The following is a 15,433-nucleotide window of genomic DNA, read 5'->3' on the forward strand; positions in this document are numbered from 1 at the left end:
ATCCCCATTTTTGATCATTTTATCTTTAAATTTTATTATATTTTCTCCTTTTAGGTTCCACCATCTAGTTCTCCTACACTGGTTTATTTTATCCTTTTTCTTCCATTTTTTAATACATGTATTTAACACTAAGTCTATATGTTGTGTGGTAAGGCTTTCACTTGGAATAACTTTACAATCCTTGCATGATAAACGATCTACCCTCCTAGTTAAAAAAAAATCTATTTGACTTCTATTTTGTTCACTTATAAAGGTTATTAAGTGTTATTCTCTTTTCTTAAAGCAAGTATTCATTATGCTAAAATCATATGACATAGCAAAGTGTAAGATCATCTCTCCAGACTCATTTTTGTCTCTATATCCATATCCTCTATGTATCCTTCCATAATTTTTATTATTTCTTCCAACGTGTCCATTCAGATCTCCTCCTATAAATATTTTCTCAGTCCCTAGTATGCCTTGTATAATACTATCCATATCTTCCCAAAATTGTCTCTTTAGATTTTATGCTAAGCCAACTTGAGGAGCATAAGCACTAATGATATTTATTATTTCTTGTCCTAATACCATCTTGATTTTTATAATTCTATCCCCTTCTCTAGTTACATCAACAACGCTATATTTTAAGTTTTTGTCTATAATAACGCCTACTCCATTCTTATGTTTTTCTTTTCCAATGTCAAAGTTTAAATCTTGATTAATCAATTTCTTTAACTTTCTCCCCCACCCACTTAGTTTCTTGAAGGAAAATTATATTAATTCTTCTTCTAATCATTGTATCCACAATTTCCATGCTTTTACCCGTAAGTGTCCCTATATTCCAAGTTGCTAATTTAATCCTAGTTTCCTGAACTAATGTCTTTACCTACCCATATCCAGAATGATGTAGGAACCCTCATCACTAATACCCTATTATTAGTGACGAATTTTCCAAACTGTCACTAATTGTAGTGATTTAAAAAAAATTAAATTAAAATAAATAAATAAATAAATAATTAATTAGTAAATATTAAATAATATAATATAATATAATAATATATTAATATAATATAATATTATAATAATATTATATATATATATATATATATATACCGAAGCTTCAAAAGAAGCTTTAGGATTTCAACCATCCAGAGAACTCCCCCCATCACGCCAACTCTCTCTCTCTCTCTCTCTCTCTCTCTCTCTCTCTCTCTCTCTCTCCACTCCTCAATTTTTTCCCCGATTTTCGACCGATTGAAGAAGTTAAAATACCATTGGGTTCCAATCTCGGACGCCAACAATTCAATCGGAGTGGATTCATGATTAGGGCGTCGTAGGCACCACTCTTGGGATAAGATAAACTCTCTCTCTCTCTCTCTCCCCTTAATTTTTTCTGAAATATTTAGCCAAATCGATGATCAAACACTACTAGGGGTTCCTAACTTCGATTCTCGTCATTATAATCAGAGCTGATTTTTAATTTGGGTTTCCTAGGCACTTCTCCAAGGTTAGGGTAAAGATAATGAAATTATATCCGTTAATTATTTTTAAAGTTTAATTAGTTATTGGGAGTGTGTGGGCTTAGGAAATATTAAAATAATTGTAATTTTGGGGTTGTGTTGATTAAACTGGGGAAATGTGATTTCAGGGTTTTGAGCTCCGAAATGTCGTGGGCTTGAGTTTTAGGATCTTCGTAGGATTTCTTTTAGTAAGCAAGTAAGGGGATAGATTATATCAGGTATTTTCAAAAAATTCATCGATTAATTTTTAGTATTTAATTACAGAAATGATATATATAATTTTTTAGAATGTTCAGGCATATGAGAATTATGATTATAAGTTATTATATTTTTGGGAAACTGGGTGTTTGAGTTGAGTAAATCCTACAAGTTGATTTAATATTATTTCTCAGCAAAATATATTTTCCTCGGGTAGTTTACGGTATTGCAAAATTACAATTTAAATTGTGTGGCATAAGAATAATATGTTTTATTGAATAATTGAATCTGAATATTTTTATGGTATTATATGGTGAAATGGTACTGATTTTGTAAAAATGTGATTTATACAGACATGACATTTTTATATTGAGAAATGAAAAGACGGTTTTTATACTGAGATTACATGTGAAATTGTGATTTTATACCGGAATGTGATTTTATACTGAGTATGGATTTTATACTCAATTATGAATATATACGGAGTCGTGATTTTATACTGAATTATGTTTGTATATAGAGAATATGGTTATGCCGAATTGTGAAAATGAGAACATGTTATTGTTATATTTATAAATAGCATTATATGGTATTATACGATGAAAGTTGTGATATTATACTGGTTTCTTGATTGGTTGGGAATACTATGGTATTTGTGTTATGAAGTTTAAACTGATGCCGGTGAGGGAGGTATGCTCAGTACGAAAATTGTGTTATAAAGTTTGTACTGATGCTTAACATGACTTACTAATTTTGTTTTTATCATAACAAATAAAAGGTAATTTAACATGTTTTGTTGAAAGTGATGAAACTTCACGAAACAAGTTTTTTAGTTCAAGTTCAAAGTTATCACAAAGCTCATTACAAGAATACATGAAAATGAAAACTCAAAGAGCATATTCCAAAGACACCTCGATGAAAGCTTAGAGATTTGATGGAAACTTAGAGAATTCAAGTTCAGAGGCAAGATGGACTACACAAATAACAAGCATGAAGGCTCCAAGCCTTGAAAAGAATTAAATCTTAAGAGAGTCTCTGTGTAAGTACTTTATTCAAATGATAATTTGATTGAATTTGAAACTCATTGACATAGAGACCATGTTTTGAAAAACCCCAGAAAATATTTCTCAAAAATATTAAATTATTTTGAGGAAAGTAAAAGAGCAAAGAGAAATTGGAAACAAAATGAAAAATCACATTTTTGGTCTTTCTAGGCGACTAACAAATTTAATCCAGGCGATTGACAAATAAATAAATAAACTGATTTTGAGACAACTTGAGAGGACCCAGGCGACTGACAGGTAATGACCTAGTCGACTCACTCCTTGCTGAGTTTGAAATTTTCAGTGTTTTAATGAATCTAGGCAACTGACTTATTATTCCTAGTCGAATGACTCTTCGAGATTTCAAATTTTAAATATGACGGGAAGTTTCCAAATTTGATTTTTTGAATTCTAAACGTTTTGAAAACTTGGAAAACACTCCAAGTCCCTTGGGAAACACGAAATACACTTGTTTAAACATTTATAAATACTCCCCAAGGCTAAGATTTCAATATACCAAGTAAATACACAACATTCAAAGCTCTCTTGCTCACAACACTCTCAAAGCTCTCTTGCTCTCAAACTCTCTGAAGTTCCTTATTAAGTTTTGTTGTGAATCTCTCACAAAATTTTTGAGCCTACTTTGAATTCTTTCAATCTAGAAAGAAAGCTCATGGTGATATACTTCTAAGGCTTCAAATTCTTTCAATTATTATTTTGAATTGAAGTATATTGTAGTGCTTAATTGTTATACTAATAAGCTCTTGTTGAGAGTTTCTTTGTACACCAAATTTGTTTCTTGTTTTTTAGATGCTTCAAGTCTCTGAATCGTTGTTGAACCAAGTGTGGGGTATCGTTTGGAGAGGCGAACTCTAGCCTATTGAAGAAGAGATTGTAAAGGCTGCTCCTGCCTGCAAAAAAATGTGTGTAAGGTTGCTCCTACCTGTAAAGGAGTGGTATAGTGGAATCCTTGGGTGTGTTTGTCTAAGGCGAGGATGTAGGCGGGTATAGTTGAACCTCGTAAAACTCAAATATCACTCTCTTCCCTACTCTCATTTAATTTTCCGTTCATATAAACTGCGTGGTTGGATTTTAATTTTCTGTTCATAATAACTACGTGGATTGGATATTAAATAAACCGAAGATTAATTTGACTTTGGGATTATGGAAACCAAAAAGGGAGTACATTGGTTGATCAATACAAATTGTAGAAACCATAAGGGAGTACATTGATTGGCTAACACCCAAAATTTATTAATTGAAAGTTTATTTAAATTTTGAGATTTTTGGAAGAGTGTTAGAAATTTACATTGTGTTTCATATTGAAAAATCAATTTCACTAATATAGGGATTTTATCACCTACATACTTAAACTCTACTTTGAGTTACTCAAGTGCTGAATCTTTGAAGCATTGCTGAATTCATTCTATATTGTGAATTGTGTTTTGGTTATCTTGGTTGGAGTGAATTAAATCGCTAAAAGGGATATTCAAATTGGCATATTCATTCATAAAGGTTTATAACTAAATAAATTTCTGTTGAACTTGTGATTGAAAATAAATTTTGTATGTGTGGTTGTTGAACTCAAAACAAGTTGAGAAATAACCAACTAAAGAAGGTATAAAGAATTTTTTTTTTTTAAAGAAAAAACCCAATTCACCCCCCCTTGGCAATACACCTTCCTTTTTAGAAATGTGTATTTTAAGTTGTATAGGTGTGAGTTATGATATATATATACACATGCCTTTTTAGTTAAAGATAAATTAATGGCTATGTTTTGCTTTAGTAAGAATTCATCTGCCACACACTGATAATAATCAATTCCTTCTTACTGAGAGGTGTCTCACCTTAGTAATATTTTAATATTTTAGGGAATACCAGAAATTAAGCTTAGGAGGTTTTGGGGTGAGTCTAGATAGTGTTTGTTTTGAAGTAAGTACAGGTGAGATGTATGCATATAGTTATGTTTTGGTTTGCTATGGGTTGTAGAACATTTTGAGGAGATATGTATGTAATTATGGTAATTTTAGAACTTTGGTATTGTATCTGGGATATTATGTGTATGATTCCACTGCATGGTAGATATATGTGATGAACAGGTCAACCCGGTACCAACTTAAAGTTAGGATATTATAGCATGGTATCAGAGTTTAATATGTGGAAAAAATATATATAGCAGAATTTTCGAGTCGTTACAGTTTGGTATCAGAGCCTAGGTTACTAGGTTCTGCAGAGTTTAATGGAATACAATACCAGAGTATAGGAATGGATCTTGATGAGAGTAGGAGATGTGTAGACTGAGATATGAGTTAGTCATTGTTGGAGGTTAAAGATTAGAATTTAGGGTTCTATCTTGTAGCTTGGAGGCAAGATATTCTGTGGTGGTTTCTATGATTTTTCTGGGGTGACGATTTTAGGAAAGCCATAGTAAACTATCGCCAATTCTTGTTTCTGAGTGGTAAGACTGAATCTTAAATTAGGGAATGAGAATGTTAAGATGAATGGTTATAGGAGAATATCTTATGGGTCTTAGTTTGATGAGTGTATTGGTTATGTCATGTTGATGGAATTCTAAGATCATTTTGTGCCATTTTCAAGATGGACCCTGGAAGTATCAATGCACATGCTGGACGTGATGATGCAGGGCCTTCCAGTATGAGCGGTGAAGATCTAGATGCGGAGCTACATAGTGTCACCCAATAGGTGATGGAATAGATGGCTAGGAGTTCAGGGGAGCAGAGCTGCACGTTTGAGCAGTTCACACGTATGAATCCCCTGTCATTCTTCAGAGGAGTCAACCCATTCGTGGCTGAGAATTGGGTCCAAGAGATGGAGAAGACATTGGTCGTTCTCTCATATAATGAGGAGCAAAAATTATCCTTCGCTACTTTTAAATTGATAGGAGAGGCTAAACGCTGGTGGAGATTAGCGAGGTTATTGGAGGAGCAGAGGCATGTGCCTATCATTATGACATAGAGCCACTTTAAGGAGTTATTTTTCGAGCGGTATTTCCTAACTACTACCTGAAATTCTAAAGTGGCAAGAATTCCTAAATCTGACTCAGGGACACATGACGGTACATCAGTATGCCGCCAGATTCATTGAGTTGTCCCGATTTGCCCCATATATAATGTCGGATAAGGAAAAGAAGGTGAGAAAATTCGAAGAGTGCTCGAGACAGGGTTTATATGAGCAGGTTGTGGGCTTTTAGGTCCAGACTTTTTTAGAATTGGTAGATAAAGCCACAGTTATAGAAACCAGCCTACAGAGAGGTGCTGGAGCACAGAGTCAGAGGAAGAGGCCTATGCCTCCCAATTTTTAGGCAGGTACCAGCCAGGGGCCTTGGAGGAGACAGGGTAGTAGAGGAGGTTAGAGATAGTGGATGGGAGACCTAGCTGTATAGGGTAGACCATTCCACCCTTTCTACCCTAAGTGTCATAAGAGACATCCAGGAGATTGCCAGGTTAGAGAGGTGGTTTGTTATCGCTACAGTCAACTTTATCACATAGTAAGAGACTTCCGAGCACACCTAGTTATCCCACCTACTCCTAGACCATATCGAGGAGATAACTAGGCACCCCGAGGTGGTTAGCAAAGGAACACCACCCCAGTGCGGGTCTATGCTTTGACATTAGGAGACGCTGAGGCGGCCAGTGATGTAATGACATATATTGTTTTAATTTAGTCATATAAAGCTACTTTTTTATTGGATTTAGGGGTGACTCACTCCTTTATAGGCTAGGAGTTTATCGAGTTCTATGGGATAGAAACTTAGCCATTAGATGTCAATTTGTCAGTGGCTACATCGACTGGGACACTAGTGTTGTGTAGGAAGGTACTCAGAGAATGTTTAATTAGTATTCAGGGGAGATCCTTACTCGCTAACCTTGTAGTACTGGACTTTCGTGGTTTTGAGATAATTTTAGGAATGGACTGGCTAGCTGCCCACTATGCTAGTATTGACTGTTATAAAAAAGAGGTGGTATTTAGACCTCCGGGAAAGCAGGAGTTTAGATTTTTGGGGACATGTGTGCGCACCCCACCACAGATGTTATCTGCTATTCAGGCAAGGAGATTGCTTATGGAGGGATGTCAAGGGTACATGGCTTGTGTAAAGGAAGTGCTGGATGCAGAGTTAAAATTGGAGGATATCCTGATAGTGAGGGATTTTCTTGACGTCTTTCCGGAGGAGTTGCCTGGACTGCCTCCTGATCGAGAAGTTGAGTTGGAATTAACCAGCTTCGGGGGACACAAATTTTCTTCCAGATTGATCTACAATCTGAGTACCATCAAGTAAAGGTAAGGGCGGAAGATGTTCTTAAAACAGCGTTCAGAACACGGTATAACCAATATGAATTTTTGGTTACATCCTTTGGATGGACAAATTTTTAGAATTGGTGTGATCCCAAGAAAGGGATGAATTGGGTTTTAAAAAACTTTTCAACTAAATTAAACATTTATGCCAATTCACCACATATCATATTCCATTCAATGTACACGCGTGTATGTAAAATAATTTTAACAATGAAACTAAACATACACGTGTGCAGTATAACTTATTTAAATCAAATGCATGTAAGCAAATAATTATAAAATTAAACAAACATTCATACACACGTTGAAATTCAAGTTCATGAATTTAAATAAGATAGAGAGAGAATGACACACAAATTTGTTAACGAGGTTGGGCCAATACTGTTTACGTCCCCGCCTTGGGCATACCCCCCAAGGATTCCACTAAACCTACTCACTTAACCGGGCGAAGTAGAAGCCGTTTACATCCTCTCCTTATAGGGCAGGAAAACCCCAGCTCAATTACTAGGCTGAGTCGAACTAGTCTCACTTATGGGGCTGAGACTCCCTAGTTCAATTTTCGGGTTGAACCAAATTGGTCTCACTTACGGGGCTAAGACTCCCTAGTTCAATTAACGGGCTGAACCCTACCAGTACATTAAAGTATTTTTCGTACATATAAACATGCTTCTTAATACAAGCAAATATGTAAACAATAAAACTCAACAAAAGCATGCACTCTAATATGATATGAAATATGCTCAGTAGAGTAAGGGTGCTTAACTATATTTAAACCCTAATAAAAAGTTTTCTCCAAAAAAGATATTTCAATAATAATATAGGAGAACCTAGGGTTTTGCTCTTTCAATAATTTTTGCACAAATAATATATATGAATATATATATATATATATATATATATATATATATAAATGAGAAATATGTTCTCCAACAAAGATTTTTGCAAATAAAAGTGTTTGGAGAATCTAGGATTTTAAGTCCAAGAAAATGTTTGTGTAATAAATACTTTCTCCTGAAAAATATTTATCATGAAAATATTCGGGAGAAACCCAAGCTATATCCTCAAAAATGATTTTCAAAAATAAATAGTTTGTGAGAGTATAGCATGTGAATATAAAAATAATTTCCCAAAACAAATAGATACTCTTTTACAAAAGATTTTCCAATTAGCAATAAAGAGAGTAGGAGAGTAAAAAATTTGACCCCAAAATGATTTTCAAGTAAAATTGTATATGAGGGAACTTTGATTAAGAAAAAGATTTGAGAGAAAAATTAGTTAATCAAAGTTGCTAATCTGAGTTATGGAGGGGGTATTTATAGAATTTTTAGAAAATCTTACTGTTAGGGTCATATTAGTTATTTTAGAAAAGGTTTAACTGAGGTTAATAACATTTTAACCTCGATAATTCTCACCAACCCGAGAGCACCCATTGACTGAACTTAAGGTTCGGTTGACCAAGTGGCTGGGTTTGGTCGACCAGGAGAAATTTGAAGTACAGGGATGGTCGACCGGACTTGAAGGGTTTAAGGGTGATTTTTCGAATCTACGTGGTTCGGTCGACCGGATCAATTTGAACTAGGAGGTTTGGTCGATCGGGCGGTTGGGGCTTCTCTCGAGGATGTTCGGTCAACCAGAGCGTTGGAGTTCATTATCTAGTCAATCGATCGAAGATTCAATTGTTGACCCCAGGGAGGTTTGATTGACCAAAACGATGGAGTACATTTCTGGTCGGTCGATCGAAGGGTCAAAAATTTTACCTAGTGGGAGTTTAGTCGACCGAAGATGCCAATTTCAGCATTTTCAGTCCTTTTCTTTAAAATGATGTCCCTAATTATATTATGTTTATTTTCAAGACTATGTGGGACATTTTTATACAATATTCAGGGTCCTAAGGTTAGTTTAAGGCCTTCGAGAAATAACCCTAAAAATTTGGCGTTGGTCGACCGAAGGGTGATCCCTACAGTTATTTGGTTCCCTATGGTCAAACTACAGCCATCTGAGCATATAATCCATATCATACAGATGCATGCATTATTACAGACTAGAGATATGAAAATAAATGTAGTACAAATAAAACAAAAATGTCTTATTCTTTCTTATTTGCTCTTTAACTCTATGGAATACGCCAAATATGAGCTTTTAGTCATGTCATGGATTCCATGTCCTCTTGATCTTATGTGTGACCTGAATTATACCTATTCACGCACTTAAAAGGCACACATAAGAACCACTTGTGTTTGTCAGCATCAAAATGGAGATCAGACTCAAAAAATCAACACAAATGTCCCTACTGTATTCATGGACTTGATGAACAAGGTCTTCCACTAGTATTTGGACTAGTTCGTGGCATGTTTATTAATGACATACTAGTGTATTCAAAGAGTCATAAAGAGCACGAGGAACATTTGAGGAGAGTACTGCAGATCTTGAGGGAAAGGAGACTGTATGCCAAATTTTAAGAAATGTGAGTTTTGGCTGAAACAAGTAGCGTTCCTCGGTTATGTTGTATCTGGTGGTGGTATCTCTATTGATTCAAGGAAGATTGAGGCGGTAGTGGACTGGGCATGACCAAAGAATGTGCAGGAGATCAGAAGCTTCGTGGGATTGGCAGGATACTATCGCCAATTTGTAAAAGGATTCTCTAAACTGTCAGACCCTTTGACCTGATTGACTAGGAAGAATGCAAGGTTTGAATGGATAGATGAGTGTGAATAGAGCTTCCAGGAGTTAAAGCAATGACTCATCACTGCACTAATTCTGACAATTCCTTTAGGAGAGGAAGGTTTTGTAATTTACAATGATGCGTCACGCAAAGGGCTTGGGTGTGTTTTGATGCAACGAGGGAGAGTTGTAGCATATGCTTCACAACAGTTCAAAGAATATGAAAAGAACTACCCTACCTATGATCTGGAGTTAGCAGCGATGGTTTATGCGTTACAAATTTGGAGGCATTATTTGTATGGGGGTAGGTGTGAGATCTTCACAGATCATAAGAGCCTGAAGTACTTTTTCACACAAAAGGAATTAAATATGAGGCAAAGGAGATGGCTAGAGCTGATTAAAGATTATGACTACACCATTAGTTACCACCCAGGAAAAGCTAATGTGGTAGTTGATGCTTTGAGCCGGAAATAAGTGGTTTCATCAATGTCAGTCGTGGTGAGTTAGCATCCAATCTAGATGGATTTAGAAAAGCTTAGCGTGGATCTGGTAGAGGGAGATCACCAGACATTCATTGCCAATCTGTAATTTAGCCCACCTTATAGGAACGAATTAAAGTTGCTCAGATGAAAGATGCCGAATTAGTGAAGATTATAGATAAAGTGCAGAATGGTCAGGTTTCAGAGTTTAATATCTCAAATGATGGAGTTTTGAGGTTCTATACCAGATTGTGTGTGCCTACTAATGCTGAGATTAAGAGAATTATCTTGGAGGAAGCACACCGTTCTCTTTATATAGTGCACCTTGGTAGTACTAAAATGTACTATCTTCAAGAGTCTTTTTGGGGGAGTAATATAAAGAAAGAAATTATTGAATTTGTAGTGTAGTGTTTGACATACCAGAAGATAAAAACTGAGCATTAGAGACCGGCGGGATCATTGAAACCACTTCACAACCCCGAATGGAAGTGAGAGTATATTTCGATGGATTTTGTTACAGGATTATCGTTGGCATTGCATGGACAGGATGCCATCTGGGTAGTCGTTGACTGATTGATGAAGACTGCTCACTTTTTTCCCATTAGAGTTAACTACTCCTTGAGTAGACTGACCAAGTTATACATTCAGAAGATATTAGACTATATTATGTGCCAGTGTCCATAGTATTGGACCGAGACCCACGGTCCACATCTTGTTTCTAGAGGAGTTTTCAAGGAGCCATAGGTTCTTAGTTGACATTCAGCATAGCATTTCATCCTCAAACCAATGGATAGATGGAGAGGACCATTTAGATATTGAAGGATATGCTGCGAGCTTGTGTGCCGGACTTCGAAGGTAGTGTGATAAAGTTTTTGCCATTGGTTGAATTTGTATATAATAACAACTACTAGGCTAGCATTGGGATAACACCATATGAGGCATTATATGGTAGGAGGTGCCAATCTCCATTATACTAGGATGAAATTAGTGAAAGATAGATTTTGGGTGCAGAGTTAGTCCAGCAAACTTATGATAAAGTCAAACTTATCAGAGATAGAAGTAGGGCAGCTCAGAGTCGGTAGAAAAGTTATGCAGATACTCATCGATGAGAGTTGGAGTTTGATATAGGGGACCATGTGTTTTTGAAAGTTGCAACGATAAAGGGAATTATGAGATTTGGGAAGAAGGGTAAGTTGAGCCCTAGGTTTATTTGAACATTTGAGATATTGGAAAAAGTGGTTCTAGTTGCCTATAGGTTGGCGTTACCACCGGTAATGTCCATAATTTATGACGTATTCCCATGTATCCATGTTAAGGAAATACGTCCCATATCCCTCCCATGTGATTAGTTATGAGGCACTAGAGTTTAAGGATACTTTGTCATATGAAGAAGTGCCACTACAGATTTCAGATCGAAAGGAATAGGAGCTACGTACAAAAAGGATTCCATTGGTAAAAGTGTTATGGCGCAACCACGCAATTGAAGAAGCTTCATAGGAATTGGAAGATAAGATGCGGCAGAGGTATCCACACTTGTTTAGTGGAGTTCAGAGTTGAGCTAGTAAGAGTAAAAGTAAATGACAATGTATGATTACTAACTTGTATAGTGTAGGATAGTTAATGTTTTGGTTTTGGTTATGAATGGTTTTGGAAGAGTTTTATTTTTATGTGAATGATTGTAATCTCCTAGAACCCTCCCTTGTAACTACGATATTCCTCCGCCATAAGTGAGGGTTATTAATAAATTTGGGACGGGATCGCTATGTGGGTGGCCGCTAGCTCTTCTTAGAGTTAGATAAATATTTTAGTGATTCCCAAAGGAAGGCGTGATAAGTGTAAGTTAGCAAATTTCGAGGACGAAATTTTAATGAGGGGAGAATGTAGTGATTTTAAAAAAAATTAAAATTAAAATAATTAATTAATTAAATCATAAATATTAATTAAATAATATAATATAATATAATATAATATTATAATATTATAATATTACATATATATATATATATATATATATATATAAAAGATTTCAACCTGAAGCTTCAAAAGAAGCTTTAGGATTTCAACCATCTAAAGAATTCCCCCCTATCACGCCAACTCTCTCTCTCCTCAACCTCCCTCTCTCTCTCCTCAATTTCTTCTCCCATTTTTGGTTAATTGAAGAACAAAAAATACCACTGGGTTCCATTCTCAGCCGCCAACATTCTAAGCGGAGTGGATTCGTGATTAGGGCGTCATAGGCACCACTCCTAGGATAAGGTAATCTCTTTCTCTCTCTCCTTAATTTTTTCTCAAATCTTTAGTCAAATTGACGATTGGACACCATCACGGGGTTCTAGCTATGATTCTTGTCATTTTAATCGAACTAGATTTTTAGTTTGGGTTTCCTAAGCACCACGCCAAGGCTAGGGTAAGAATAATGAAATTATATTTGTTAATTATTTTTAAAGTTTACTTAGTTATTGAGAGTGTGTGAGCCTAGGAAATATTAAAATAATTGTAATTCTAGGGTTGAGTTGATTGAACAGGGGAAATGTGATTTCAGGGGTTTGAATTTTGAAACGCCGCGGGCTTGGGTTTTAGGATCTTCAAAGGAATTCTCTTAGTAAGCAGGTAAGGGGATGGATTATGTCAGTTATATTTAGAAAATTCACCAATTAATTCATATTATTTAATTACAGAATTGATATATATAATTTTTCAGAATATTCAAGCATATGAGAATTATGATTGAGTTATTATATTTTTGGAAAACCAGGTGTTTGAGTTTAGCCCTACAAGTTGATTTAATATTATTTCTCAGCAAAATATATTTTCCCTGGGTAGTTTATGGTATTGCAAAATTATAGTTTAAATCGTGTGACATGAGAATAATATGTTTTATTACATAATTGAATCACAATATTTTTATGGTATTATATGGTGAAATGGTACTGATTTTATGGAAATGTGATTTATACAGACATGACATTTTTATATTGAGAAATGAAAAGACAATTTTTATACTAAGATTATATGTGAAATTGTGATTTTATACAAGAATGTGATTTTATACTGAGTATGGATTTTATGCTGAATTATGAATATATATATAGAGTTGTGATTTTATATTGAGTTATGTTTGTATATAGAGAATGTGGTTATGCTGAATTGTGAAAACGAGAACATGTTACTATTTTATTTATAAATAGCATTATATGGTATTATACGATGAAAATTGTGATATTATACTGGTTTCTTGATTGGTTGGGAATACTATGGTATTTGTGTTATGAAGTTTAAACTGAAGCAGGTGGGGGAGGTATGCTCTGTACGAAATTTGTGTTATGAAGTTTGTATTGATGCCAGTGGGGGACGTATGCTCAGTACAGAAATTTATGTTATGAAGTTTGTATTGATGCTAGTGGGGGAGGTATGCTCAGTACGAAAATTTATGTTATGAAGTTTGTACTGATGCTGGTGGGGAAGGAATGCTCAATATGGAAATTATGTTATGAAGTTTGTACTGATGCCAATGGGGGATGTATGCTTAATATGGAAATTGTGTTATGAAGTTTGTATTGATGCTGGTGGGGGAGGTATGCTCAGTATGGAAATTATGTTATGAAATTTGTATTGATGCCGATGGGGGAGGTATGCTCAGTAAACAAATTATGTTATGGAGTTTGTACTGATGTTGGTGGGGGAGGTATGCTCAGTACATAAATTTCAATGTGAAAATACATATTCATAGATATATGAAAATAGAATTATTTATTTAGCTAAAAGTATGCTTGATAAGAACTGTGTATTTTAAGTTGTATAGGTGTGAGTTATGATATATATACAAATGCCTTTACAATTAAAGTTAAATTAAAGTCTATATTTTGCTTAAGTAAGAACTCATCTGCCACACACTGATAATAATTTATTCCTTCTTATTGAGAAGTGTCTTACCCCAATAATATTTTAATATTTTAGGGAATACTAGAAATCATGCTTAGGAGGTTTCGGGGTAAGTCTAGATAGTGTTTGGTTTTGAAGTAAATACTGGTGAGATGCATTTATATAGTTAAGTTTTGGTTTATTATGGGTTGTATAACATTTTTAGGAGAGATGTATGTAAATATTGTAATTTTATAACTTCGGTATTGTATTAAGGATATTATGTGTATGATTTCGTTGCATGGTAGATATATGTTGTGAATAGGTCAACCTGGGACCCACTTAGGGTCGGGATATTATAGCATGGCATCAAAGTTTAATATGTGGAAAAAAATATAAAGCAGAATTTTCGGGTCATTACAGTTTGGTACCAGAGCTTAGGTTGCTAGGTAATACAATACCAAAGTATAGGAATGAATCTTGATGAGAGTAGGAGATAGGTAGACTGGGATATGAGTCAATCATTGTTAGCGGTTATAGGTTAGAATTTAGGGTTTTATCTTGTAGCTTGGAGGCAGGATATTCTTTGGTTGTTTCTGTGATTTTCCTGTGGTGATGATTTCAAGAAAGCTATAGTAAACTATTGCCAGTTCTTGTTTCTGAGTGGTAAGACTGAATCTATAATTGGGGAAAGAGAATGTTAAGATGTATTGTTATAGGAGAATGTCTTATGGATCTTAGTTTGATGAGTGTATTGGTTACGTCATGATTATGGAATTCTAAGATTATTTTGTGCCATTTTCAGGATGGACCCTGGAAGTATTAGTGCGCATGCTAGAGGTGATGATGCAATGCCTTCTAGTATGGTCGGCGGAGATCCAGATAAGATGCTACGTAGTGTCACCCAGCAGGTGATGGCAAAGATGACCAGGAGTTCAGGGGAGCAGGGCTGCACGATTGAGCAGTTCACACGTATGAATCCCCCATCATTCTGAGAAGGTGCTAATCGATTTGTGGCTGAGAACTGCATCCAGAAGATGGAGGAAGCCTTGGCCATTCTCCCATGTACTGAGGACCAGAAAGTATCCTTTGCTACTTTTAAATTGATAGGAGAGGTTAAACACTAGTAGAGATCAGAAAGGTTATTGGAGGAGCAGAGGCCTGTGCTTATCGTTATGACATGGAGCCATTTCAGGGAGTTATTTTTTGAGCGGTATTTCCCCGCTACTACTCAAAAATGCTAAAGCAGCATAGTTCCTAAATCTGACTCAGGGACACATGATGGTATGATATTATGCCGCCAGATTCATCGAGCTATCTCGATTTGCCCCATATATAGTGTTGGATGAAGAAAAGAAGGCGAGGAAATTCGAGGAGG

This window comes from Malania oleifera, chromosome 13 (assembly GCF_029873635.1).
Source record: "Malania oleifera isolate guangnan ecotype guangnan chromosome 13, ASM2987363v1, whole genome shotgun sequence".
Taxonomy (NCBI): domain Eukaryota; kingdom Viridiplantae; phylum Streptophyta; class Magnoliopsida; order Santalales; family Ximeniaceae; genus Malania; species Malania oleifera.